This window comes from Mycteria americana, chromosome 22 (genome assembly GCF_035582795.1).
Source record: "Mycteria americana isolate JAX WOST 10 ecotype Jacksonville Zoo and Gardens chromosome 22, USCA_MyAme_1.0, whole genome shotgun sequence".
Lineage (NCBI taxonomy): Eukaryota > Metazoa > Chordata > Aves > Ciconiiformes > Ciconiidae > Mycteria > Mycteria americana.
In genome coordinates this window covers 5,116,545-5,141,769 of record NC_134386.1, presented here as the reverse complement: position 1 = coordinate 5,141,769, position 25,225 = coordinate 5,116,545, and the positions used below count along the sequence as shown (strand labels likewise).

Here is a 25,225-nt window from a genome sequence, read left to right as displayed (position 1 = left end):
GGGGTTTTCCTCTCTCACAAGCACACGCAGAAGGAAGTTTTCAAACATCCCATTCAAAAACGAGAGGCACAAACCACTTAGGATCTACACAAAGTATCTCTCATTGACATTGCCACCCGGATGGAGAAAAGCTAAAGACTCCTGGTTGGAATTACGAGGCTTTAAGGAGCACAAGCCCAGGTCAGAGCCCAAAGGGCCTCATGCACCAGCTCCATATGATTCTGGATGAACCCTGAAGCATCCTCCCACAGTTTAGGCTCCACAGCCCCAAGCAGCAAGTCCTCTAAGAGACCACAAAAATCAAACACCGCCCCGAGCAGACCGAGAGCACTGCACATGGAGATGTTTCCAGCAAGCCCTCAAGCAAGAGGGAGATGCTACTCAGCTTCACCGTTTCTCCAACTGCTTGCAAAAAATTTCGACATCTCTGCAATCTATGCTGTTTCTCCCGTGGTTTGTAGCTAAAGGAATACAGCTCTACGGTCAAGCTGCTGATGCTTCTGCTCCTGCCCACTGCTCAGACAGATCGGGGTCCTTCTGCAAGAGTGAGCTGGGAAGCACTGATGCATTAAGCCTAATAAAGCTACGGGACGAGGTTATTTATTTTTGTCAGTAACATATGTTGGGAGCCTATAAAGATTTACATGCCCACAATGAGACGCTTTCGATCATTACATAAACTTGTTACAAAATATGGGGTGAACTCCCCGTCACAGGTTTTCCTTCCTTCCAGCTGTTGAAGTGTTTTTAAAAGGCAAAAAGGAAAGAAAAACCCTCAAACCACAAAGGTTTCGGTCTCTTCCAATCGTATTATGCAACTTTGCCCCCACACTGGCGACAGTAATTCCTGCTTGTGAATCACAGCTAATTGTATTATAATAGGCCATTCTTCTTGATTTAATATACCATATGAAAATCAGTATGTGAGCGGGTGTGGTCATAAGATTAGTAACAGCTCTAGTTCTTAATTTATGTTCACACTTTATTATTGAAAAATTTAAAGCTCAAGGATGTTGAGGAGGATGTTTTGCTGGAGTTTGTTTTATTCCAGAAGTAAATTACAAAATTGGGGGAGAGAGGAGTTGAACAATCAAAAACAAATTACAAATACCTGCTCCCACTGCATGAAATTACAGCACTCGGGGTGAGGGGAAAAAAAAAACAAACAGAGAAAGAATTCCCAGAACTGCTGGAGAGCAAAATGAATCAGCTGCATTATCACAGAGGATTGCAACAGGGTTCCCCGTTTCCAGGAGAGAAGGAAAACGTAGAGAAGACCATACTCCAAAACAGATCAAGACTCATGGGTGACTTCTGGCCGGGTTACAGAGTAGCAGAGAGAGGGGACTGGGAAAAGGAAAGGAAATTAGGGAAGGGTGAAAGAAATGGCAAAAACCGCAAAGAAGGTGAGACAGAGCAGAAATGTGGGGGAAAAAAGAGAATTGTAATCAAGCGAAAGGGCGGAGGAAAGCAAAGGCAGAAGAAATAGCCCCGTTGCTAACCCCTGGCCAAGCCTGCCTACGTGCTTTTAAGCCTTTTGGGGCCAACACGCGTCTTTTGAATTTGTTTTTTTAAAGCCTGGGCAATCCATTACAGGCAGGATGTCCCCAGCCAGCCTCAGGCCCCACGTGTGCGCACTGCAACGGCTGTCCCGCGCCAGGAGCTAAGGGCATCGCACCGTCCCTGCCCGGCAGCCAGCACCCGCACTCGGGGACCGCTGCTACCCCCGGTCGGGGCCAGCTCCCGGCTGGCCTCCGCCTGCACCGTCAGGGAACGGAAAACGCCACCTTGGATGGCATCAAGATGCAAAACTTACGGACAAGCAACAGTCCCGCACGCAGGCTTAGCCCTAACCAGGGATAAATACATTTGCAATAACACCCCGCGATCTGACTCGAGCAGATCTGCTCCAGCCTGGCTCAGGAGGTGGCAAGCCCGCAGCCAGGACGGAAGAAGCAAACCCAAAAGAAAAAAAGCTCATCCCATCTCCAATTTCAGCCATACCGCTGGGAACAGTGACGGTTCCGCAGCCAGGCCGGGCTGCTGCAAAGCCCTTACGGCACCACGTAACGCTCCAGCTGGGAACAAGCTCCGGCAGCCCGGGGATTTCAGGATGAATGCCGTGACCCCGACGACACCCAGCAAACCCCAGCCGCCTCCTGGCATTACACGAACTCTCCGCAGCATCTCACAAGTGCGGGGGGAAGCAGGGAGCCCAAGTCCGACTTACGGCCACCCTGCAGAAGACCTGGATTTCTGCTGCGTTTATTTAACCTCCCCACACCAGCTTCCTTTGGTACCTACTTAACAATAAGAGAATTATAATTCTTTGTGTTCGGTACCTATTAGTAGATGGTCAGCGGATCCTGAAGCAATTTGCAAATATTAATTAAGCCTCAGCAGAATCCCCGAGTGGTAGGTAACTGTAATTATGTCCCTAATTATATTAATTCTGCTGTAGGGCAGCAAATAATTATTTGGAATCTATTATATAACTAAAACAAACCTATGTTAATGTTTACATGTTTAGCATGCGACTAATGAGTATTTCATTTCCTGACTGATGGCTTCGGCATAAATGAAAAAGAAAAAAAAAAAAAAAAAAGTAGAAAAAATGCACAGGAAAGTCCTGCTAAAAATCCCTCCTCTGTTTCCGCAGGCTGATTCCCCTCTCCCAAACGCGCTTGGCCCTCCTCTTGACAAACAGCATGTCTGCACATCCCTACTCAAGCAAAGGGGTTTGGTCCTGTGCTCCAACCCAGGGACAAAATAGGACCAGAAACTGGGAGAAGCTCGGAAGTTTCATGGTGGTAGTGGGAAAACCTTAGCTGAACCATTTCCCCACTGAACAGATTTTTTTCTTTCCTGCCTGAAATAACAGTCCCCATAGTTTTCACCCCAAATACTTGCCCAGATTTTGTTAAAACCTCTCAGTGCACAAAGTTTAAACGCTTGCATCCGGACCCAGCTCAAGTGGGCTGCAAAGCGTGGGCTGCAAAGGATTCAGGAGCACGTATCGACACAAGCACAACCCAGCCCTGGTCTTTCCAAATTCCGTGAGCCAAGAGGTTACATCCTACCTCCCTTTACAGCCACACAATCCATAGCACATATGTTCTCCACCCGTCCAGCAAGAAGCCCTAATGCAAAGGTCTCCTCCTGCTGCAGACCAGAGTTTCTGGCCAAACCCAGAGGAAAAATGACCCAAGTGCGGCCTCCCACGCCAGAAAGACATTTAGTCTTCAAAGATATCCTCCACACCAAGCACTCGCAGTGCAGCACTACCCAGAAATAAAGACCAAGGGGCTGTAAAACCATAAAATGTAAAGAACCTTCCATTTTTTTTTTTCCTAAATTAGCAAGGCAGAGCAGGTCTCCCTGAACACCCTGATCCTACACAGCCCGAAGAGTTCATGGCAAGAACCCGGGCGGCACATCTCCGCGTCAGCTTGAAAAATTTCACCGTGGCCTTCCCGGCGCGGTGTATTGATGGAGCTCGGAGACATTAGTGCTGACCCAGCAGCGAGGCACATTCCTCAGATCAGTTTTATGCCAGCCTTTAAAACCCAATGTCATTTTTCAAATTAAAAAAAAAAAAAAAAACAACGTAGAGGCGAAAGTCAGAGAAGCTTTGCTGGACCAAATTGATTATCCCCAAGACAGTAAAGGATTGTTCCCCACAGCCTGTTCTCAGTAGTCTGTCTCCAGTAGACGACCAATTAGGCAAGTTTCTATCCACCCTCACCCTTGAACCCCCTCAGTCTGTATCTCTCTGCTCCATCCCAAACACATCCTCATTAGAGACTACCTCCTCAAAGACACACATCCAGCTCTCACAGCCACCCTTGGCGTGGACAACCTACACAGCTCCTTTGGTCCTGCCTCATAAATCAATCCCTACAGTTGTAGCTCTTTTATTGCCGGTACCCTGCACGCTCTCCTCAATTTGTCAATATTTTTTTTTCTTTCAAGGAGATGCTCCAAAGATAGAGAGTGGAAAAATACAGTTTTGTTGCAACTGCATATTATCTTTCTCGTGTCTGGAAGGATACTGGTTTGCACAGTGTGAAAGGTACCAGTAAATGTCTCTACCTAAAATATGTTCAAGTAAGAATTAGCTAAAAATGTTCCAACAGAAGAGTTTTCAAAGCACCTCCATTTTCCAACGGAAAATTATTAAAGGGTTCTGCTTCAATTACATGGTCTACACTTAAGGAGAAGATGAAAAGTCAGGAAGATGACACCAAACCAAAACGTTTTCACACAGTTTTACATCATGAGAAGTTCTAATATCATACCTATTAAAAAAAATAAATTCAAACTAAGAGCCCTAGGAGATGGGAGGTCTGAATATCAACCAGACCTAATCCACCTCCTGAAAGCCAGGATTGGGAGAACCAGCCCTTTCCGAAACAAAACGTACACCTTCTCCACGCCAGATGCCAAGAAGTGCAAAGCGCTTTGGCAGACGGCCACGCTGATGAAGATTAGCACATCAAAGGGCTAATTCCAACTCCAAGGAACCATAAATAGCGATGAAAATGGCAACCCCTTCGCACCAATTCGTGTCACTGCCAAGCCAAGCTCCCCGCACCGATGAGTTGATCATTTTAATTCCCTCCCAGTCCCGGGACTGTCCTTCTGCTCCCAGCACCATGCCCACCTCCTCTCTCAGCTAACCCCTTGCCATCCTTCCACTCAAACATCACGGCAAACAGCCCCTACAAATTCAGCACCAGCACCGAGGCGACGCTTGTCCGCTGGTGCTCTGCTGATGTGGTCTATCAGTCCCATGAGACAAGACAAATTAGGCTATCTGCTGCAAAAAAAAAAATAAATAAAAAGGACTTAGGTACCCACATTCCAGCCACATCCTATTTCAGACTCCTAAATCAAAAAGATGCGATCATAAAAAGCCCTGCAGAGCTGCTGACTACCGCCGAAGGAGCCTGTTCTCCCCAAGCATTAAGCTCCCAAATTAAATAAGATGAGAGAAGAAGCCCACAACCCCAGATCATGCACGCTGCCAAGCTCTTCTTGCTCCATGGATTCATTTGGAATCTCAGACTCCCCAGAGCAAGCCTGCCCTGGAACAGCTAGCGCAGCACCAGCCAGGAGATGCTCCTTGGTCCTATCCCTACCCCTCTTCAGCAGCTTGGACAACCTACACAAGAGGTCCTACCCCTCTTCAGCAGCTCGATGCCCATCTCACACCCAGGATCCAGAAATTAGGTGCCAATCTCCAAGCCAGCTCATCTCAGCGTTTATTCCCCAGCCTAATTGCAGTCACAATCACCTCAACAACCAAGTCTGCAGGAAAACAAGAATATTTACCTTCAGTGCAGGGACCAATTGACCCAAACAACACGCTAAATCACCCCAAACCCTCTCTGGAGCCAGCCCATCTTTCACAGCGAGCATCATCAATCACTGTGCTTGGGCAGCACTTTGCACAGTTCAGTCCTAATTTCTCCTTGGATTCTTTGATGCTAACTAACACAAAATTAGTAATATTACTTAATGCCGTTGCAGTCTGGTGAAGCGAGCACGGACTTGGCACTGCTGCTTTAATGAGCAAGACTGAATCCAACTGGCTCCACTCGTGGTTCCTTTAAATGGCAGTTGTACAAATCAGGAGCATATTTAAAGCTTCAGCCCCACATCAGCATAATTAAACGCAACTCACTTCCCTTCCAAAAGCAATAGTAACAGCAAGCCAGATTTAAGTTACGTTTGGAACTGGTGCTAAAAAAAATTAATTAAATAAAAATATAGCAGAATAGGGGTCTAAAAAGGAATTGGGTAAAACAGTTTGTTTGTAGTAGAGCGAGCAAAATCCCCAAACAAACAAAACCACACACACCCTGACATTACTGTGCAATTAGTTATGGTGGTGCTAAATATGGTGCTTCCAGCCACTCTGAGCCTCCGTCCGTCCAAGCTGGCGGCACAGCGCTTACCGTCTGCAGCCACAACGAAAGCCGATGCGAACCCAGTGCTGGAAACGTCTCATTAATTGAGTTTGATGAGTATCAGCTTCACATTGGATACAGCTTATTATCCGGTGGGGAAACAGCAAAATAATCCCCCCCCACCCCTGCATTCAGGAATATTTTTAAAAATGCACTTTCCTGCAGCAAAGCAGCATCCAGGTCTCTATGCAACTGCTACTCCTTAAGGTGCCTGTTCTGGGAATAAATAAAAATGTTTTTTAAAAAAAAAAAAAAGGTGAGCAAATAAAACCAGTAACAGGTATTGACTGCAGAGCCTTCGGAGCAGCCCCATAAATCACAGCCTTCACCAGGGCTTGTTTCACCGAGGCGCAATCAGGACGGAGACGGAAACCTGCCATCCCCGCCTGCAAAGCCCGTCTCTCCCCTTGCAACGGGCAGGTCGCGAGCTACAGTTTCCCAGGCAGAGCCACAGGTGACAAGTTTTATTTGGGAAGTTATTAAATCAGGATGAGGTAATTAGCCCATAAATCCCAACCGTGGGATGTATTAATAACTTTCTCAGGAAAAAAAATGAAAAAGAAATCAATAAGCACCGGACGGGACAACCGAGATAAATATTTTGGAAACAAAGAGAGCTCAGTGGAATAAATCAACCCCCAAATTCAAGCGATGCAGAGCAAAGCAATTGTCCACTTAATCCTGAGACTCAGTTACAGATAGATGGGGCCATTCCTGCAGGGAAAGCAAATGCCATCCTTAATCGTTAAACTGCCCAGTTCTGACAGGTTTATATTAAAAATTGGAAGAAGTTTCTGAAGGACACCAACTGCTGAACAGATGCTTCCCTTAAAGTCTCTGAGTCAAGGTGACAGCCGAGCACGTGCATAACCATCACCTCGTGCAACGGCCAAGCTCTTAGGCCCAGCCTATGGAAATAGGTAAACCCACATACATTGACTGGGGGTATGAGACTCCACCTCGCCCACATACAACCGTCTTCATCCAGCTGGAAAATGCTGTACACAGCCGACAAAGTCTCTTGTCTGTGCAAGGTAGGTTAAGTCAAAACTGAGCGCCCAACTGAATCATTTTAGTTCTGCAGCGCCGAGTTCCACAAATCAGTGCAAACCCCCTATATTTACATATATTGGGGAATGAAAATGCAATGCTACCTACACATGCTGGTTTCGCTGCGCTTATTCTCAAGTAGCCCTTTGCTTTTTCACATTACAGAAGTGCAATTGCCACCGTACCCCAATGGTATAAACAAAGCGAGGTTGAAAGGAGAGGCAATCTCTTGTATGAGATGCACTAACAGAGTTGGAAAGAAGAACAGGAGACCAGCTCTCTCACCCAGAGCCCTTTCTTCTGCTTCAGATCTAAGGAAGGACTTGTTTGCTCAAAAACATGTCTGATTTGGTCTTTTGGGCTTTTTTACCCAATGAAAGATATAACCCTGCAAGCATTACCTCACTCCTGCCTTTTGAGACAGAAAATGCTCTTTGAGCATCCGAGCAGGTATAAAAACTGCAAAATACTCTTTACACTCTCATTTATTCAGCTTGCATTTGATCTTTTTCACCCGCTTTGCTTCGTATCTCTGTGCCCAGTTCAAGCTGCACCATTTTCTTGCCCCTCCTTGGTGTTACTTCCTCCCAACTCAGAAGAAAAGCAGGAGCTTCAAGTAACCCAGACCCAAAGGGATATCTGGGACTGCCCAACTCTCAACCCTCACAGCAAACCCCAAGCCCTGAGTTCGGTACCTCAATCCCAGACCACGGGCCCCAGGGAGCAAGGTCCCCCCGCAGCGAGCTCTCCGGACACAGGCCAGACCCCAGAGAAGTTGTTTCCAGCATCTCCCCAAGAAACATCTCTCTTTACTAGGGATTCACAGGTGGAAAAGCTCCTCAGCCTTTACTCAAGGACAACGCAGAGGTCACTCTCTTTTGCTTTAAAACATACAGGAGGAAGGATGTGCCGTGACGGAGGGAGTTGGCACTAACCCCCTCCCCGCCCTGCTTCACGCAGCAACTTGGTGCAGGGCAGGCAGATCAGTTGCTGCCCCTGGTACGGAGGGCTCCCACCTCCCTCCGCCCCGGTGTCCCCCCCTGGGGCCACACACCCTTTGGGATGGGAAGAAGGGCAAAAATTCCCCCTGTATTTTTCCTGTTTCCCCAGCTGAGCGATTCCACGCGACGGCGCAGGTCTGACAGGAGAGATGGGGAGTGCTCCCCTGCGCCCCAGGCCAGGTCTCGGCATGCTGCAAGCTCCCAGCAAGACTCTCAGGGCTGCCATGCACCCCTCTCCTTCCCTCCCACCCTCAAGGGGCAGCTTTTCAGATCTGTGCAGGATGGTTGGAGAAGACCACGTTCATTAGCCTTCCTCGGTGGTATAAAACAGCTGCTGCAGAGGATTTAGTAACCAGTTACATCAAACAGAGTCTGCCCTTAACTCCTGCATCACTGCCCACAGCATCCTTTGCCTGTGTCAAGCCAAAACAGCGCTCCAGGCTTTACGTTTCTTGGGACAACGTGAATCATGTTGCCTTGCTCGCTGCAACTTGGAACAAGAGTTCATTAAAACCTGCAGTCAGGCCCTACTGACAACTAGCAAACATCATCACTCTTGTGAACCAGGGAGAGGGAAGAGGGAGGCAGTTTTTCACAGCCCAGAAGCTGAGTGCCTGTTTCTGCCTATTATTCCCAAATTTCCTTATGCCACTGTACTGGTTTGCAGACTTGCCCTCCTAGAAAGGGCCTGTCTCAATATGATTTTTTTTTTCTTTAAAGTGTGCCATTTCTGCTCATTTTTGCAGCAGCATATGCTAACTCAACAGTCCTGGGCAGCTCACTTCATCCCGCAGGAATTTTCTCTCTCCTCCCTTTTGCAATTTAGCAGCCAGCTAGGCTGATGTGACAAGTCCAAAGAGACAGTTTCTTTCGATTTTAGGTATGCATCTCAGGCAGCGCTCACAGAACAGGGAATTCAACTCCTCTCCTGCGTGCGGAGCAGCAACAGCTCAAACTAGTTATCTCTCCCTACAGACACCAGCACCACTAACAGCAGCAAGAGTATTTAATCACAGCGTATACCTCTCTCTCCTGGATACCCGCAGAGCTTAGAAGAGCGGAATATTCCAGCACAATAAACATCCAACTGCCATCAATGAAGTACGAAAGGGTGATTCAAGAGAGTCCAGTTTCAGCTCCCCTTTAGAGCTATTGCGATTCAGCATCTCCTCTTACTACACCGTGGCTTGCAAGCAGTCCCACAGGATTTTCTTCAAGCAGAGATACTCTTGGTGGTTTGCGAAACAGTGCCCTAAGTTTAGGGGTGCGATCCCATCGCAGAGTCCACAGGCTAGCTCCCGCCTGGTGCATCAGCGCTCCCGCAAAGGGGGCCGGGGGCCTTCTAGAAGGTAACGGCGGCAGCTCCAATTAGCAGAGCTCATCATTTGCGAACCAAATCACGCCGCACAACACCACACAGCTGCGCAGGGTGCAGCCCGACGAACCCACGAGGATTCTCTGGGCAGCAAAAGGAGCGGGCAGCAAAGCCGGTGCCCCACGCCGGCCCCTGGCAGGCGGCCCGGGAGGGGCCCAGCTGCCAGCCCCCACCTCCCGACGTGACGGAGCAGAGCTAAGCCTAAGCCTAAGCCTGCATCTGCAGCCAGAGTTCACCTGAGGAAACTTTGCCTCCCGGCTGGAGATGGAAAAAAGTCGAGATGCAACTATGCCGAGAGCAACAGGGGAAGTGTGGCAGAAGTAGCGGGGATGGCTGCAGCATTTTATTATTTTTTTATTAAAAAATAAGGGGGCAGCGAGCCCTTCACCACCCGCTGCCGATGGCCAGAGTTACCCTTAAAACAGAAAGCATCGGCTTTGGTCCAGAGGAGAAATAAGCATTCAGGCACACAGCTCCGTGGGCAGAGACCTGCCGGGGAGCTTCCGAGAGGGGGCTGCAATGAGAACTTGGCAGCGGCTGGGGCCGTTCCCTGCCCTGCCCTGCCCGGCGCTGCTGCTCCCCGGCCCCCCGCGCAAGGACCCGCCACCGGCCCCAAACGCGCCGAGGAGCGGCACAACCGCGATCGCGGGAGAAACGCGCGCCCAGCGGCGGGGAGAGCCCGGGCCGGCGCGGGGGGGGGGGAGGGTCGGGGGGCCGGGCAGGGGGGGGTCGGGGGGGCCCGGGCCGCGGGGGGGAAGCCGGGGCTTCACCGGGCGCACTCACCGCGGAGAAGTTGTGGGGCCCGCAGAGCTCGCCGCGGTACTTGCAGGAGAGCAGCATGTCCTCCAGCTGGTGGCCCAGGCGGTCCATGAAGTCGGCGCTGATGCCCTCGTAGTGCCGGGGGGGCAAAAAGAGGCGAAAATCGGCCAGTTTGGCGAACCACCGGAGCCGCGCCTCGTCGCCGCGCAGCAGCTCGGTGAGCAGCGGGCGGGCGGTGCGGTTGGGCAGCAGCAGCCCCAGCCAGTGACCCGCGTAGTAGAGATCCCCCTTGGAGAGGCGGGGGAAGCGGAGCGGGTTGTTGTTGCAGAGGGTGACGGCGGGGAAGGGCAGCTGGCGGCTCCACTCGGTGCGCACCTGGGTGTGCGAGGGGAAGGAGAGCCAGTGCAGCAGGCGGTTGGAGGACCAGGAGAGCAGCAAGCCCAGCGCGGTGCAGAAGGCCAGCACCCACAGCGCCCGCCGCGGCAGCGCCGCCCGCCGCGAGCACATGTGCCGCAGCCCGTGCAGCCGCGTGCGCAGCGGCGGCGCCCGGCGCCCCCGCGCCATGGGCGCTCCCCGCCGCCGCCGCCCCGGGCTCAGTGCGAGCAGCGCCGCGCCATGCCGGGCCCCGCCGGTACCCGCGCCGCGGCCGGCAGCGGCCCCGAGCGGCGGGGGGAGCCGCCGCGGGCAGCCCGCCGCGCCGGCACCGAGCTCTCCGCCGGGCAGCAATTCCGGCAGCGCGGCATGCCGGGCCCCGCTGCCGCCGCCGCCGCCGCCGCCGCCGCCGCCGCCTCCCCCCCGCGCCGCGGGGCGGCCGCACCCCGCGGGGGGCAGCGGGGCGGCCCTGCCCGCGAGCCGCCGGCCGAGCCTCCCGCCTGGCCGGCCGCGCCGCTCACATGCTGCGGCGCCGCTCCCGCTTCCCGCCCCCCCGCCGGCACCGGGCGCCGCCCGCGGGAGCGGAGGGCTCGGCGCGCCCCGCGCACCGCCGGGCTCCCCCGCAACCCCGCGGGCTTCCCCCGCCCGGGCGCGCACCGACCGCCCCGCTACCGCCGGGCTCGCCCCCGGGACCGGCGGCGCTCCCCGGCACCAACCGCCTGCCGAGCCGCGGCGGCCGCTGCGGGACCCCCCGGCGCCGCTCCGCGGGGCGAGCGCTGCGGGACAGCCGCCCCGGGCGGCCGCCGAGCCCCGACCCGCGCCCGCCGACCCCGGGCGGGATGCCGCTGCCCTCCGCTCCGCCGGGGAAAGCCGTCCGCGGGCGAGGAGGAGGAGGAAGAGGAAGAAGGAGGAGGAGGAGGAAGAGCGGGGCGAAGCTTTCCCGAGGTGCGAGTCCCGGCTGCGGCGGCGAGCCCCGCCGCTCGGCGCCAGCCGCGCTCGGGAGGCGGAGGGAGGGATGCTCGGCCGCGATCGCGCCGTCGCTTCACTGGAGTAGCCCCCTCCTCCCCCCTATTTATCCCGCGGCAGAGCCGGGGCGAGCGCGGCGTTGCTCGCAGCTCCCGGTGCCGCCGGCCCTGGCCGGGCGTTGGGGGGCCCTGGCCGGGCGTTGGGAACCCTGCCGCCCGCCCTCCTCCAGCCGGAGTTTGTTTTTCTGCCTTTCAGCATCCTCGGGGACACGAGCAAAGGCTCGAGAAATACAGGGAAGGTTTGCAGCCTGCTGTTGTAGCGGTGCTTTTCTGGGGAAAGTGGTTCGTTGTTTTGGGGGGGGGGGGGTTGCTTTTTTGCTTTCCGTAGCAAAGGTGCTCCACGGTCCCCCGCTTCCAAGGAAGACGAGTGGAAGCAGGGAGAATCGCATTCACCGAAGCATCACCCCCCTCCCCGACCCTTGCTGCCCATTCGCCTGTGCCCTGCCGAAGCCCAGAGAGCCCTTTGGGGGCCAGAGGGCTCATTTTGCCCTGCGTCGGACACACAGAAAAAGCCCCTTTTCCCCAACACCTCGACGAGACGGCAACAACTTGCGATGTATGTTGGCATCTCATCAGGTGTGCTTAGCTCTGATCGCTGAAAAGCAGCTCCCTGTTACCTTCATTTTGATTTCGAATAGTACCAAGAAGCATTCCTATAATTGCGTCCAATTAAGCTGTAAGTGGCGATAACTGCTTTGAATCCCCTCTGATATTTTTTTTTTTCCTCTGAATTCATGTTCCATGTGCGTTTCGATCCGTTGTGTGTTTTTACCCAATAGATGGAGCAGTTACAGCCTGGTTACCTCCAGCCTCTGTCGGAGAGTTTCTTTTTACTGTGGCAAAGCTGCAAACGTGCAGCAAACCCCAACTTGGTGGGGAGCCATCCCCAAAATCCCACTCCTGGCCCTGGGGCCACAGGGAAAAATGTGTTTGAGGGGCCCCGAGCTTGTGCCCCCGTCCCCTGGGCTGGAGTTGGTGGCAGCAGTGATTTGTCCTAACACGTCGATGTGGGCTCAGCTTTACTCCCTCAAATAACTTTGATGATTTGCAGTGCCCCTGCTCGCGGCGTACTTGTGTCCACGCTCTGCAGGAGTTTTACCATTTTTTAGCACTGCTCATAAGTGTCAAATCCTTTTCAAACCCAGAAAGATGGCCGTGACCTTTCTTAAACCGAATGGGAAAAGGCCAGAAGTTACTACATTCGTTATAACGTGATATCTAGTAGCTCCCGTTGAGCCTCTCGGCCTGGTTTCAAAGCAGACCTCAGCTTTTTTCCTGCTGCCTGTTGCAATCAGTGGGAGTTTTTCCCCTTGGCTCACTCACGGGGTAATAAACATCCAAACCACTTCGCCATGAGGTGGTCTGAGATTGTTACACCCATGATATATTGACATAAACCCGAGGAAATAAAAGCTGCCCGACTATAAACATCCTCAAATATTCCCTCCCTCACAAACCTCATCGCTACCTTGCAGCAAAGGCAGTCTTGGACGGTGCCAGGTTCTCTGGCAGCGCCTGGGCTGTGGGTTGTGCCTGGCTGGAGAAACAGCGCAGCCCTGGCCGTTCTCCACTTGCTTATTTTCAACCTCTTCCCCTTCTCTAAAGGGTTTTTCACTTGTTTTTTCAGGTGGGGGTGGCTTGGCAAAAGGGGACTGTAAAGGAAAGTTCACGTGGAAAGCTGCTTTTTTCCCTTAAACGCGCCCACTCCAAATTATCTGCTCAAATCTTCAGCCTGATTTATCATAGGGAAGTAACTTTTCTTAATTTAAAAAAAAAAAAAAAAAAAAAAAAAGCTGATCGTAAATAAGAGTAAGACCAACTTCATCCTGAGCTGAAATTCAAAAGCTTCCCCATGAAAAGTTTATGAAGACAAACCAGACAAAACCTGCCCACAAAATTCAAAGCCTGCATCAGCTGGTGTGACGTCTCGCCCTGCCAGGCCACCCCCCCTTTGTAAACCCATTTCCACTTTTGAAGTTATTTGAGAAACCAGGTCCCGTTACCCACTCACCCTGTGCACTTGCTTAATCAGAGGCCTGGTTAATTCTTTACACAGCCAGAGCAGCTTAAAAGCTTATTGGGCTTAATGCACGGAAGGAATAATAGAGCTGGAATCAATAAATATTGCTTATTAGTCAAGAAGTCACTTTTAAAATTGTCCCTTGGTGTGGGTGAGTTTGCTACTTCTGTTGGAGAACAGAGTTTGGATGGAAAGAAAGGATAAGGCAGAAATTCAGTGAATCATTTCAGGTGAATCCTGCCATTCTCCCCCCCAAGACGTAACCTGCGTGCTCCTGAAAGGTATAGAAAAAACAAATATTCTGAAGTTTTTCTAAACCAAAGCATTGCCTTCTTTTGAAACTTCATTTTTACTTCAAACGTCGACTCAGGTTAAGACAAAAAGGATTAAATAAAAGCTTTAAACCCCCTGGAAAGTAAATCGTAATACTTTGTTCCAGCTGGACCCTTTTATTATTATTATTTAATTCATCCCATAGGGGAGCAAAAGGAGTGAAAGCTCAACCCCAAAGGCTTTTCCCTCCGGACTCGCAGTGTGACTGGCAAGCTGAAAAACCCACACACCCCCCCCGTTCACCAAAGCCCTGCAACCCCCCGGGAGAGCGAGATGCTGAGTTAAAAGCTCGGGTCCGTAAATGTGAATTTGGTGAGTTTCCGAGGTTTCTGGGCTTGGCTCGCAGGGCTGCAGCGTCACTCCACCCTGTGAACGGGAGTTAGTGCGTCCCCGGGGATTTATGGGATTTATTCCGTTGCTCCGTTCTGCAGAGCAATTCCTGGTGGGTCAGTGGGCAGCAGATTTATGCCCGGTTCGGCCCCACAACGAGTTACGGGTTGGTAGTAACAGCCTGAGCGCACCCAGGACATGGATCAGCTTCACAAAAGCTGCGATATCATCTGGTTTATAGCTGGTTTAGTCCCTAAAAGCAGGAGGCGAGATTGCAGGGATGGATCATAGGGTGCAGGACTCTGATCAGCACCTCGCAGCGTTGGTTTTTGTGCTGTCAAAGCCCCTGAAAAACGAAGGGCTTGATTTTAGCTCTCAGGAGCTCAAGCCGAGGAGAACAGGGGTCAGATCCCGAAAGGCCGGTTCTCCCCAGGCAGGAGGTTCAAGTCACCGTTGGTCGGCAAAGGGACACCCTTTCCCTGCACAGAAGCATCCCCCGGTGCCGCTGGAGATGGTGCTGCAGAATGCAAAGGCTGAGCACAGCTGGGCACCGCTGGCTGGCAGGGCAGCCCGCAAAGCTGCCGCCTTTGCTGGGATACGATGCGGGCACCGATCCACAACGAGCCGCCCCGGTGGGGCAGATCTGATGTTGCAGCCCAGCAGGTCGGCGTATCTTACAGAAAAATGAGCGTGCTCCTCTGTTGCGTTCTGCAAACACCAATCTTTCCGGAATAATTCTCTGCTTTGCCTAACTGCTGCAAAACAGATCCTGCTGAAGACACCATGTTATGAGAAAGTCATAAAATAACTTGGAAATAGGGGTTTCCATGGAAGCTACCATCTCAGCCTTAATTCTATTACCGCTGCCTCAAATCCCATAGTACGCGACAAACCCGCCCCAGCGCGATCCGAGACCAGCGCAGCTTTGGGGAGCCTGCAGGGTGCTGCCACCCCATAAACAACGCCTTTATTCCACAGGGAGTTTGTTTTCTTTGGCTTTGTTTTATTTTCCTTGAAAGTAAATTATTGAGCTTCCAGCTGTGAAATTCTCCGAATTAACTGAGGATTCTCAGAGCAGAACCCTCCTAGGTACAGCCCTGCACTACCTCTGCTACAGGGATTTTTCTGGTCTGCAGTGTTTCAGGGCTGTGTGTTTTTCGTGTAGGGAGGTGAAATCCTTGATCCATAATAAAATATTGAAGGCACATAAATAATATGTCAGTAGCCTATTTCTTAATCTGCTGCATGCGTTCTAGCATCAGCGGAGTAGTAAAACAGTTTGCATTTTACAACTCTGCTTTCAGATCCAGAAATAGGGAAACTTTTGATACCTCATTTTCCATGCCTCCTGTGTGTATAGAAAAAAAAAAAAACCAACCCCGAGAGAGATCAAACAAATGCCCAAGTGATTAAAGATGCTGCTGCTCTTTTGGGGATTACGCTGGGACTCGCAGTGTGTGAAAAGCAAATAAAAGTGGCATTTTCTAGGGTTATGCAGAGGCTGCTAGGGATTAATTAGAAAGTCTCTAGGAGGAGCCACATCTCAGCCGGGGTGGGGACCCGGCTGTGACTCCCCTGGGGAGGTGTCACGTTTGCCTTTGCAGCAGCTGGGACGCACATTCGGGGAGTCCCCCGTCCCCGCACATTTGAAAGGATTTACTCCTCCTTCATCCCAGTTTTTTGGAGGGGACACTGAGGCACGTGGCCGGAAAGGGCTGGTCCCTGGGCTTCAAATACATTTGGAAAGCAACGGTAGATTTTCAAAGGTCCTATGCAATGCCACACATGACAGGGCTGTCCCATGTCCTCTAATTAGCAGAGTCTAGTTAAATGGGCATTTCCTGACGTAACCATTATTCACGAACTTCCCTTACAGGAGCAAAATGGTAATATATACATATATATATATATATATATATGCCTGTGTATATATATGCATATATATTTTTCTTCTGCAGGTAGAAAAGAGGAATGATTTTAATCTATTTTAAACTTCTCAGCTGGCATCCTCCCAATTATCTCCCCTTTATTTTTTCCCCTGTTTTCCATTTTGTCACTGAAGAAAAGAGGAGGGGGAGTGAAACAAATGAAAATACCTCTGGATTTCTTAAGAACTAATTTTAATGTGAATTCTTTTGAGCAAATTAAAAAGCAAAGTTCTCACAGCCTCTTAATATCAGTAAGCTCCTTTTCTGTTGCACTCAATAAATCCGACATTGAGCATGGGGCATCTTGTACCCACTGGTACCGTGGTCACAAGGGAAGACGGGGACAACCCACCTCCTGCTGCAATGCTCTCCATGCATTTTGGTGGCCCTGTGGCCGCCATCCTGCTGGCCAGAGCTGCCAGGGCTAACCAAGAGCCTCCCCTCCATCCTGGGTAGCCCCAGCGCTTGGCCCAGCTGCAAAGTTTTAGCTCAGCCGTGGTGAAACATCGTGCAGTCGTGCTGGGCAGGAGAGAGTCAGGCAGCAGCCTGCAAGCTGGAGCAAATCACTGCTTCTCTGTCTAGGGATTGCGAGAAAATGGAGAGAGACAGCCAGAAGAGGAGGCTGGTACCCGATACCCGAGCTTTTGGTATCTTCTCCCGCGTTAACTGGCCCTGCCGGAGTTATCCTGGATCCATCCAGCCCAACACGAAGCACAGATACGAGAAAAGAGAAAGCAACGCCTTAAAAAGGAGCCCTGCAAGACTGCAGGAAAGGGGGGGATGCATGAGGCACGGCCAGAGGCTGGAGAAATTATTGCATCTTCAGGAGGACAAAAAAGAAAATTGAACATTATCTCCTTTTTGGAGAGAGAGCCTGCATCTCTGAACTTCAGAGCCTTGGGGCGGCTCTTCACAGAGCGGTGCTGCAGCCAGGTTTTTGTGTTGTCATTTATTTTTCTTTTTTTTTTTTTCCCCCCTGTATATGAAGGGCTGAAGTTCACTTGGAGTCGCCTGGCATTTTGCTGGACGAGCTCCTGCTATTTTAGCTCACGTCTTTATTTCTGATGGGCTGTGCAGCGCAGGAGCAGGAGCGATGTCGCTGCTTCACTTGGGTGTTTAATCACACCCCAAAGCTTTTTACTGCTTTGTATACACTGCCACAGGAGATGTTCTGGCTTAATTATAAAAGAATCTAGGGAAAGAAAAAAACCCTGTAAGCTGGCTTTACTATTCAAATCTGTGTAATTCAGTGCTTTGGTCCTGGGCTGTGTGGCCGTGAGCTGATCCATATGGGGATTAGACATCCCCTACACCTTCATATGTGGTAGCGGGATGCAGTAGTGGGAAGCGTGGGAGGGAGATCCCAGCTCCCCTGTCCTGGGGGGATAATTCTGGATACTACGTGGGCATAAGCCTGGAGTGTGAAAGAGGGTCTGGAGGCTCTTCTGGACCTCGCCTGGCCTCCGCTGTCACATCCCAAGGAGCAACAGCACCTGGAAAATGGGAACCTGGAGCTTCCCGGTGGACATTTGGGGCTGAGCGTGGCACCAGCACACCAGCCCCTGCGGACACGCCGAGGTCAGGAGGAGTCCTGGTGAATATTTCATGTCACCTCCTGTCTGGAGAGAAAATTCGCTCGCTGTCTTAATTCCACTCTTCCTGCCTCTGCTGAACCCTTTTTTCTCAGGTTAAATTTACTGGACCTAGCAAATACAGAAGAAAGCTGCTCTGTGTTTAGATGCTGAAGGGGACTGAAAATTATATCTCTCCCAGGGAGTTTTGCTTCTAAATCAAGTTAAGGAAGCAATTTCTTTGGTTAATATTTATTCTTTGTCTTTCCTAGGTATTTGAAGACTCTTCTGGGAGCCAGGTGGGAAATAGCCCTGTCTCCTCTTAAACCTGTTGCTATTATTTCAAATACAAGCGAAAGCAAAGAGGCTGCCACAGCTCCGTTCTTTATAGCAGCAGGGAGGGAAGCAGGAAAAATCATGCTTCAAATACTGAAATACGAGCACAGCTTGCTCGGGATAAAAGGGGATGGTCACCTCTTGCATGAAGCAACATCAGACTTTCATCCTGCAGCACTGGGGCTACGTTTGGAGGCTGCTTTATTTGCTGCGTGAGGGTCATCTGCTGGAAAGCAAATATTTAACTCTCTGAGCCAGTTTGGGGTCTCCCCACAGAGGCTTTTGTCAGAGTTTTAAGGATTAAGCAGCCTTGGAGCAGTCCCACAGCCAGGATCTGACCTAAAAGCTGCCAGTGAAACCTTCCCATCCTCAAATCTATTTGCTGCTGGGAATGATTTGTGGCACAAAGAGTTGCACGATAATTTGCTGCTGCAAAAATTCTAGTTTAGGGGTTTTTTCTTTGTGAGCAATTGGTTCTGCATGGAGAGCAGGCATCAGAGGTCCACAGCATGAACAGTCACCCGGGGGTAGATGTCTTGAGCACTGGGAGAGAGGCGTGTGCACGGGTTGGTGTTTGGGAAGGGTACGGCTCACGTACGCACGCACACCCTCACGCTTGCTCGCAGACCCGTGTGCTCTAGCTGAGCGCAGAGGTCACATTGGAAGAAATCAATGAATGCAATTATTATAAAAATTGCCGGTGCACCTGAGGGATGTGGTTGGGAGCACACAAGGGCAAGTCTCCGGCAGATTCAGCTTTGACCTAACTCTGCTCCCGGCGCGTTCACCCTGCGGCACGGCAGAGAGAAGGCGCGGAGACTCCCAGGGTGACAGCGGCCGTTTGCAGATATCGGAGGATTTTCAGTGATATTTCCCAAGGGAAACAAGCCCTTTCTGCACAAGGAAAAGACTCCCCCTCTCCGTCAAAACAAACTGAATTCCTGTCAAAAACTATTTCAAAGGAAAAATGTTGACAGCCCCAAAGTTGCTCCAGTTCCTTTCAAACTCAGTGGGAATATTGCCAGATACCAGCACGGCTTCACTCAGGCGATTCCCCTCCATGGAAATCTCAGGTCACTGCAAACTCTCCCGACACCAGCGGCTGCTGCAGAAGGAGAACTGGGGGGCTTTTACCTTCTTACTGTGATCTGGCCAGGCCTAGAGGACACTGGCTCGGTGTTAAAAGGCTGTCCCCGCTAATATTCCCTCTGGCCTTGGCACGGGTAGAGCGTATCGGCAGGGATGCCGGGCGGGGTGCGCGCGGGGCTGGCTGGCGGGGCAGGTAAGCGCTACCTGCTGAGCTGCCAAACAGAAAGGATCCGTCTAACGTTTCTTTGGCAGGCTAATGGGTGACAGCAGTTGTGTGGGAAGACTAATGGAGAAAAGGTTTGATAAAATAGAAGCACCATCCCTAAGTTTTTCTGATGCTTTTTTGCAGTTATGTAATTTTAAAATGACATTGATTTAAAAAAAAAAAAAAAGCCACAACACTGGGAAACTTTGAACACTTAGGGCCGGATTCTGCTCTCGCTGTCAGCAGAGGAAGTTTGGGTCCCTCCCTGTGAACTTCAGGGGGGTTTCAGCACAGTTTCCCAGGAGCGGGAATGAGAAACAGGATTTGGCCCCGCACCCTCAGTAGCCCCTAAATGCCACTGGTGCTGTACGGGGAAGAGAAAAGGGGCTGAGCCGTCACGCTCCGGGAAGCGTCTGCAGTTTGCAGCCAGCCAGTATTCCCTGTGCACGTCGTTATTGTGCCGATAGCATCAACGCAGAGCGGGACGCGCGAGGGGTTTGCACCGCCCAGGGATGCGGCGCCGTCGTCCCCGCTGTGGGGTCAGTTTGTGGATGCCGTCCTGGCATCACGCAGACCCTTGCGGGTGCCTCTTGCAAAGCCACCTCTGCAGCTGCGGAGGAGCTTTGGAGGATGCCTAGCTCCCACTCACCCTGCTGGATCCGGCCTCGGGGCTTGCTTGTACGGGAGCGTTGGTGGCAGAGGTTAAAAACAAGGGTGACGGCACATGAAGGAGCAGCAAGCGCTTGGATGGCCAGCAGAGTTGCGAGCTGAGCGTGAGACCCACATCCCTGGTTCACCGTGGCCTGGGTGTGCTCAAGGCTGGGTGGCAACTGGGGAAAAGCTGGGAGAGCACCCCCGAAACCCCGCTGGGCTCACGGGGCTCTGCTGCAACCCTTCGTTGGGCTGCGAGCTGCCCCCGGGACACAGGGAAAGGAGGAAAGGACACTGGGGGTGTCACGCCTGCTCCGAGTTGTGAAGCTGGACACCTTTCTCTGTGCCTCGGTTTCCCTGCCCGGCTCTCCTGTATAGACCAGCAGGTTTCCAGGCACAGGCTGGTACAGCATGAAGGACAATGGGACCTAGCACAGACCAAGCCTGGCCTCTCTCCTGGCCAGGATCCAGCCCCTGGCAAGCTGTCCCCTCTCCCATCCTAGCTAGCTGGGACTTTTTTATTAATGCTTCCCTGTAGGCTCCAGCATTTGGCTCATCTGATGGCTGACAACTTTCTTTTTTATTAAAAATACCTGCTTTCTTCTCTAATATAATCCCATGGGAAGCCAAAATGAAGGGAGCTCTTAGATGGAAAAAACCCCAAAGAAATGAAACTGCAGCAGAAAGAAGGTTCCTCCAGGAGGGACGTATGGACTGACTCTGCCTTGACACAAAGAAAGATGTCAGAATTAGTTTCCCTGAAGAAATGTCCTCAGTGCTTTTTTAGGAAGGTTTGAATTGATTCTCTTACCCCTCCGAGAGAAGCGGTTTTGCTCCAGGTATATAATAAGGCACAAAGGTGAAGTTTCCTGGTCTTTTTTATTTTCCTCTATAGCAGTCCCCATAAATATTGCATACATGTATATTCATAATTCCTCTCTCCCACTCTTCAAGTCGTTGGATGTGGCTGGGTGAGCGCGAGGCAGGTGCACGTGGTGCTTTGGTGCTTCTCTGAGCAATGGTTAATGGGCTGGATGATTCTCCGAGATGGCATGTCAATGTTTTGTTCTTGTCAAGGCTCTTTTGTCTCTGAGTTGATATTTTAAAACAATACACCTGAAGGTGTAAAACCTCCACGGAGAACTGAGAAAGGTTGCTTGGAAATGCACCTACCAAACACTTTCTGATCTCCTCTGCACCCTCCTTTTGAGCAGTCCCCTCTGCTTTCTCCTTTATATCTGCAAGAATATGAGTTGTCTTAACAACATCACATGAGTTTTTTTAATTTTGCCATTAATCTTGTAAACGAGATGCTCCAAGGAAGCAATTGCTCTTGTGCCAGTGTACCAGGCTTTAAAATCTGGGGAACGAACACGTCCTCATCTTCCTTCCTCGCTTTGCCAGGATCGATTCCTTGGTGCCATGAAAGGTGATGGCACCATGGGTCTTCAGATAAGGGGGAGTCAGCAGCTGGAAATCTGCCAGTTTGCATATCGCACTCCAAAAAGCCTCCTCAAACCTTCCATGAAATAGCGGAAAAGCAGGACTGCTTATTTTCCTTCCAGCTACTCCTAAATATTAGTGCAGCATCCTCCCACGTGCCCCACTTAGCCCCTGGAGACAGTGACACATCAGGGTTATCACATCCCTGAGATGGACAGAAAGGGACCGAGATGAGACATTTCCATGTGGACACTAAAAACCCCTGAATATGTTCCTCACGCTGGGTGTTTTCATGACAATAGGTTTTGGGTTTTTTTCCTCACATTCATTGACATCACATTATGCAGTAAGTCCCCAGGGAACTGTTCCCAGAATAATTGCACAAGACAAATAATCAGTATTTCCAATTTATTTTCTTCTGCTCTTCCGGATGAAGTAATGTGGCGCTTCTTTGTGATAATTGGAAACACCTGATGCTGACCTTAGAAAAAGAAGGAAGAATTCAAAATATCTCAGAGCCAACTTAAAGGGAAAACTGGCATCTTGTGCTTGGAAAGCTTAGCCTGGGACAGCTTGCGTTGTTCTCCACAAGCTCTTGTGCAGAGACGCAGCTTTTGGGCAGCAGAGCGGTGCTGGGGTGCAATCTATTTCTTGGCCATCAGACTGGCCACCACCTTGGCTGTGAGTCTGGGGGTGCCAAGTCTCCCTGCCAGTCCTGCTCCGTTAATCCCCACCTTTGCTTCTCCAGGGCAGTTTACTGTGATGTTGTGTTGCTGCTTCTCGGTGCTCAGCAAAAGGTTGGTTTGGATACCAGTATCACCAGTGCTAGGATCGGGGAGGCATCGTCCTCTCTGGCCGATACAAACTAGCATCCCTTCCGAGAGCACCTGGAATCTGGAGAGCACCCAGAGATGTCCAATAAAATTAGCAGGTCGGGTTCAAAACAAGCAGAATAGTGTACTGCTCCACATCCCGCATGGTGAAAAATCAGTTGAGGGCTGTTAATACAAAGATACACCTCTGGCTTCGATAGCCTGACCACAGGCTGATAGAGATTAGCAGAGTATTTGGGGGGAACTGTGTTACACGCTGTCCTTATTCTTATCCTCTTCCCTAGGTATATGTTTTTATCAGAGACAGGATATTGGAGAAGACGGACTCTCAATCTGATTTAATACAGCTACTCGCATAGTCTTACGTTACGCTCCTCACAATCTCCAGACTTTGCAAAGCGGGACATGCCTGAATCCAACAGCTTCCCATTAGGCTGCTGGAAAGCAAATGGATTTCAGCTCAATGACAGCTCGGTAAAAACAAAAGGAACAGGCGTTTCTCTGCCCTGCAAACTACATGCGCGGGGACCTTCTCTGCACCTCTAAAAACGAGACCCACGGCATTTGCCAAATCACACAGAATCACAGAATCGTATAGGTTGGAAAAGACCTTTAAAATCATCGAGTCCAACCGTAAACCTCACACTACCAAGCCCACCACTACACCATGTCCCTGAGCACCTCATCCAAACGTCCTTTAAATACCTCCAGGGATGGTGACTCCACCACTGCCCTGGGCAGCCTGTTCCAATGCTGGACAACCCTTTCAGTGAAGAAAAATCTCCTAATATCCAGTCTAAACCTCCCCTGGTGCAACTTGAGGCCATTTCCTCTTGTCCTATCACTTGTTACCTGGGAGAAGAGACCGACCCCACCTCTCTACCCCCTCCTTTCAGGCAGTTGTAGAGAGCGATGAGGTCTCCCCTCAGCCTCCTTTTCTCCAGGCTGAACAACCCCAGGGCCCTCAGCCGCTCCCCATCAGCCTTGTGCTCCAGACCCTTCCCCAGCTCCGTCGCCCTTCTCTGGACACGCTCCAGCCCCTCCATGTCTCTCTTGGAGTGGGGGGCTGCTCTTGAGCTTGCAGCAGAGCACACAGGAACTTGCATCGCTCGGGCGCCTCTTGGGAAGGAGCAGAGGGCGAGCACAGCTCCCGACACGCCTGCGACACCGCTTGCAGCAACAACTGTCCTGCACTTTACACAGAGCGGAAAGGGATTCATGGGCGCAGTTGTGGAGGGAGAGTTTATGAATAACCCAGTATCAATCACACTGTTCAAGCGTTATAAAGATTCGTGTACTTTTCAATTCATAGCATATAAAGATATAAAACAATGAATTTTTTGAAAAATGCCAAGTATCAGCTGCTTGTTATCTGCTTGTAACTCAGCCAGTACCCAGAGCAATCACCCACCACAGCCCAGTGAAAGCTTTCTGCTTTACTGGATTTACTGGACTAAGGAGCTGGAGGAAGGATGCTGCTCTGCACAGCGTGCACCAGGCAGAGCACGGAGCTTGTGCCGCCCAGGGAACAGCAGAGCAAGGAGTCAGAAATTGCTGTGCGGAGCAAAAGCTGCGCTCACCCAAACTTCCCAGCACGATCGGTGCCGGGGACAGACAGGATCGCGGCCGCCGCACTGCCAGGGAGTCTGTCCTGGGACTCCTCGAGGGTTTGCATCCACTCGACCTTCAGGATGCAGCAGCTCCTAAATGAAACACAGATGCGATGCTCTGCCTAGTCTAATACGGCTGGATCCCCTCACATAAGTCCCTTTAGACTTCTCTGGCAGCCTAAAGGGAATACACTTTAAAGGTAATACACGGCTAAAGCTACGTGAAGTGGCCTCAGTGCGACCCAGCATCGTCTCATCTCCAACAGGTTTCTCTAGATGCGCACCAGATTCCCTTCTTGCTGGTGTAAACCGAATGCACCCACACGAGCTTGGTGGTGAAATTCAGATGAGCACATGGCCCAGAGCTACTATCATGAGTAACAGCTTCATGCATCTTAAAAGGGACTGAATCAGCTACCAGAATAACTCTGGGCTTCCATATGCAGGCAGCGGCATGTCCGCCCCAGATTCATCCACGCTTCCTGAGAGTTAGGTTTGTGTATACACGCTGTGCTTGCTTTTATAATTATAATCTCTCCCTTGTCTTACAAACAGTAGTCGCCGTAAGGGTGATAGTCTGAGCAAATTCCCGTTTATTAAGAAAACAATACGGGCCTGATTACGAGCTGAGATCTACCTATTGCTAAGCCGGATAAACGTGCTGAATCCAGGAGCGTTATACACATGCTCAACTGGTGGGGAGAGCACTCAGAAGGAAGATTGGTCAGTGGAGATTTAGCTTTAAGCATAACCTTTCCAAAAGGAGGTGTAGTTTCTGGAGAACTACTCGTTGCTCCCCATTGCGCTGCGCTGGAGGGCTGGGGAAAGCCATGCAGTGGTGCAAAAGCCTCGTCAAAGGCAGATGGGCTGAGCAAAGCAGGGCAGAAACGGTGATTTTCCCACCGTTCCTGCAGTGGGTACAACCTGGACCTGCTTTCCCAGAGAACCAAAGCCCTGAAACACGAAGGGAAGACCTCAGTGAACCGCGGGGCAGGTGTTTAGATAATTCAGAATTAACCCTCTTTTTTTCAGTCGCACGGTGCTGGGAGGATTGCCAGCTCACTCCTTTGGAGGAGTGTTAAGGATTACACCGTGGCCTTGCTGAGTCACCGGTGAAACTCCCTTTTGCTTTCCCGGTATCAGGGTTTCACCCTATTAAAAGGTAGACACTAAACCACAGCTCAGCACAGTCCTAAGCACCCCAAGACCATTTGGCTTCAGGAATTAATTTGGTGGCTCAGCCTTTCCGAAATCAGGAGTTACATCCTCGCGTTAAGATGCTTTACGAGGAGGTTTGGCATCGCCGAGGATGGAGAAGAGCA

General features: G+C 51.1%; 1 protein-coding gene across 3 annotated transcripts in view; it reads right to left on the bottom strand.

The window, feature by feature from the left end:
- LOC142419888 (acid-sensing ion channel 2) overlaps positions 1-25,225 on the bottom strand; it is a 523,294-nt gene that overhangs the window by 92,417 nt on the left and 405,652 nt on the right. The window contains exon 1 of one of the 3 annotated variants that reach the window (XR_012778661.1): positions 10,182-10,400. The exons of the other annotated variants lie outside the window; for them this stretch is intronic. The gene's annotated coding sequence lies outside the window, so the exon portion shown is untranslated. Of the gene's footprint in view, positions 1-10,181; positions 10,401-25,225 lie in introns of those variants that run through there. 3 annotated transcript variants of the gene reach the window in all.